The sequence below is a fragment of the Megascapheus bottae genome, chromosome 15, assembly GCF_031878675.1.
Source record: "Megascapheus bottae isolate mThoBot1 chromosome 15, mThoBot2.hap1, whole genome shotgun sequence".
Classification (NCBI taxonomy): Eukaryota; Metazoa; Chordata; class Mammalia; order Rodentia; family Geomyidae; genus Megascapheus; species Megascapheus bottae.
In genome coordinates this window covers 15,768,594-15,772,165 of record NC_143523.1, presented here as the reverse complement: position 1 = coordinate 15,772,165, position 3,572 = coordinate 15,768,594, and the positions used below count along the sequence as shown (strand labels likewise).

Here is a 3,572-nt window from a genome sequence, read left to right as displayed (position 1 = left end):
AGCAAGGGGGAGACAAGGGACCTCTTAGGTGGCATCTCAGGGGTGGAGGGTTGTCCTCAAGATGAGTTTGCCCAGTCCTAGCCTAAGAAACACTGCCCCAGGCTTCCTGCGGGAACCTCCTCTGGGCCTTGACACCTCCAGCTGGGGACTGGTAGCCCCTGGTTACTGCAGGAAGAATGTGAGGACGGCTACAGGGGCTGGAGGAACATGCCCAGGGTTGCCTTCTCAAGGATGCAATTCCAAACCACTAGCACGTCACATGGCATCCTCCACTGCTCAGGGCTGGCCCACCTCAGGATCTCCCTATCCCACCACAGCCCTTTCTCCCCACCTGGGAAGCTTGCCGGTGACTGCTTCTTGAGTCCACCCCTCCAGGTTCTGATAGAGTCAAGACCTGTGAGCAAGACCTCGAATGGGACATTTTTAGCAAGCTGAGAATCTCCCAGGCAGATGGTTCCTGAACTCTATGGGGAGAACCTTGGCTTCACCAGCAAGAACTCAAGACTCTGAATTAGATCTAGATTCAAATCCCAGCTCTTCTACTAACCAGCTGTAGTACCTCTGTGCCTCAGTTTGCCCATACGTAAAGGGGGAATGGGACCACTGTCTTCCCCACGCTGTGAAGATTGGATGAGATGATTGATTCATGCAAAGCTCCAACAGGCTGCGAGGCAGGCCCTCAGCCCCACACAGACAGTGGCTGTTCCTGCATCCCTGCTGTCCCCTGCTCCCCACCCTTGCCATAAACGCAGAGAGGGCAGTGATGTAGGTGGTTCTGACTCACACCTGTCCTACATGCTCGAAATGGAACCTAGGGTTTCACACATGCTGGCAAACACTTTACATTGAGCTACATCCTCGGTCGTTCCTCCCACTCCTTTTTAATTTTGCATTGTGTTGCTTGTAGGTCTTGAACTCAAGGCCTAGGAGCTGTCCTCAAGCTCTTTTATTCAAGGCTAGCACTCTACCACTTTGAGCCGCAGCTCCACTCCCAGTTTCCTGGTGGTTAACTGAAGATAACAGTCTTGTGGACTTTCTTGCCCAGGCTGGCTTTGATCCTCAGATCTCAGACACCAGAGTAGTTAGGATTACAGGTGTGAGCCACCAGCACCAGCTTAAATTTTATTTTTATTTTTTTTTTTTTGCCAGTCCTGGAGCTTGAAATCAGGGCCTGAGCACTGTCCTTGGACTTTCTCAAGGCTAGAGCTCTACCACTTGAGCCACAGCACCATTTCCAAGTTGTTCTAAGCATGTGGTACCAAGGAATCGAACCCGGGTCTTCGTGCATGCTAGCCAAGCACTCTACCACTAGGCCAAACTCCCGGCCTTATTTTTAATTTTTATTTAAGACTAGGTCTCGCTAAATTGCCCAGGCTAGCAAGGAACTCATGATCTTCCCAGCCTGCCTCAGTGTCCACATTAACTGGGATTATAGGGTGGTGCCACCATGCCTGCCTAAGGCTGTCTTATTCTTTAAGGAAAATGCTGTAGGGCCTTTGGGGGCTAATTTTACCCCCTTGGAAAGCAGAGCCTCTTTCTTGACCTTGAGGGGGTGCTATTTTCTTCTTTTTTTTTTTTAATCCCAAGGACGAATTGAAATCCTGTGATTAACTATGTTCTCATGGAGCAGAGACATAAAAGACTCTCCCAGAAGTCTCCATCCAGCTTAAACTCCTCTGGGAAAGTCTTTGACAGCTTATTGCTCTGTTAGCCTTGAAAAGAAAATAAAGCGATGCACTGGTGACGCCTCTCTGTAATCCTAGCTACTCAGGAAGCTGAGATCTAAGGATGGCAGTTTGAAACCAGCCCAGTAAAGAATGTCTGTGAGAGTTTTATCTCCAGTTAACCACCTGAAAACCACAAGTGGAGCTCTGGCTCAACGTGGTAGAGCACTAGCCTTGAGTGAAAAAGCTCAGGGACAGTGCCTAGGCCTTGAGTTCAAGCCCCACAACCAACAGAAAGAAAGAAGGAAAGAAAGAAATAAAAAAAGCAAGCAAGAAAGAAAGGAAGAAAGAGAAGTCCAGTGTGGTCAACTTCTTGATGCCAGGCAAATGCCAGCAAGTGCCAGGAAGGAGAGAGGTTTTGCCACAGTTCTGCTAGCTGTGGAGCCCTCCCGAAGCTGAACTAGTAAGTTGACCTGGACCAGGACCCAGACTGCACCTTGCCTCCCGGATGCCAGGCTCATTTGCTGGGCTCTTCTTTCCCTCTTAGTCCCACTTCCACTTCGTGCATCATTATGGGCTAGTAGTTTATGGGCATGCCTCTGGTCACACTGGCCTTCTCCAGGAGCCAGGAGGAGAAGCAGGCCAATACAGGGGCTTGAATGACATCAGTCATCCAAAAAAAAAAAAAAAAAATCAGGGTAGCAGGGTTTGGAGGCATGGATCAAAGGAGTGAAAATGACAAGTACTTACGGGAAAGAAAGTTTCTGACAAAAATAAAAAAGAATCAGGAGAGCAAGGATGACGACTGGACAGCAGAGAAGCTAAAGCAACTCAGGAAGGTAGAGGAGGTTCCAGAGGGAGCTCAGAGTTATCAACTGGCCGTCTGCCCAAGCAAATGGCTCCAAAGTTTCCTCTGGGTCTACAGCAGCGTCTGAGCTGCATCCTTATAGAAAGTGATGACCTTGGTGCCAGCCTATGTGGCCTTTGGAAGATTCCACCATCGTGTAGCGTGGCCAGGGCCAACAGGTGCAGAAGGTGATGATGCAGCCTGTCAGCCTTCTTCAGATATTTACAACATCGATCTCGGATCCAGGTGTGGGTCCAGGAACAAGTGCATACGCAGATCGAAGGCTGTGTCAATGGTTTTGAGGAATACATGAACCTTGTATTAGAGGATGCAGAAGAAAGTCATTCTAAAACAAAGCCAAGGAAACAACTGGGTCGGATCATGCTAAAAGGAGATAATATTACTCTACTACAAAGTGTCTCCAACTAGAAATGACCAGTGAGAAGTTATTAAGAATCTTATACAGTTGCTTTTTTTAATTTGTATTTTAAGTGTTCTTTGCTGAGAATCTAAGAAAACATCTGTTTATATTGTATAATGAGCCCTGTTGTTAAGATGTAGTGTGCACAATTCTGATGGCTTTGTGTTATCATCAGGTGACAATAAATGCCTTGGGATTGTTTTTTTTTTGTTGTTCATATTATTTATTTGTAAAACAAAAAAAGTGATGATTTTTGAATTCAAATGACCTGTCCCATTCAACTCTACTCACCCTCGGAAGAGGGAACACTTTTGATATATGCTTGCCAACATACAATAAACTCTTCATATGCTAATAATAGAAGAAATAAGTGGTTCATAGTACTCACAATTGTCATTAATACTTCAGTACTACTGAAATTCCAGATCTTGGCACAGAAATCTTTAAAATTGGGTTTCTGCAGAAGAGACGCAGAGGGAAAGAACGCAGTGCTATTTGTTACAGTACAGCTTGCTAGAGTGTGTGTCTTGCAGCAAGTAAAAAAAAATTCTCTGTGCCTCAGTTTCCCGATTGGTACAGTGCTTCTGATGGTGCTGGTTCTCTTGTTTCTCTACGGCTCCTAGGATTTTTATTTATTTAT

At 46.3% G+C, this 3,572-nt stretch overlaps 1 pseudogene; it reads left to right on the top strand.

Moving 5' to 3' along the window:
- The first annotated feature begins 2,639 nt into the window (after window positions 1-2,639).
- On the top strand, window positions 2,640-3,046 carry LOC150053843 (small nuclear ribonucleoprotein E pseudogene; annotated as a pseudogene).
- The last annotated feature ends 526 nt before the right edge of the window (window positions 3,047-3,572 follow it).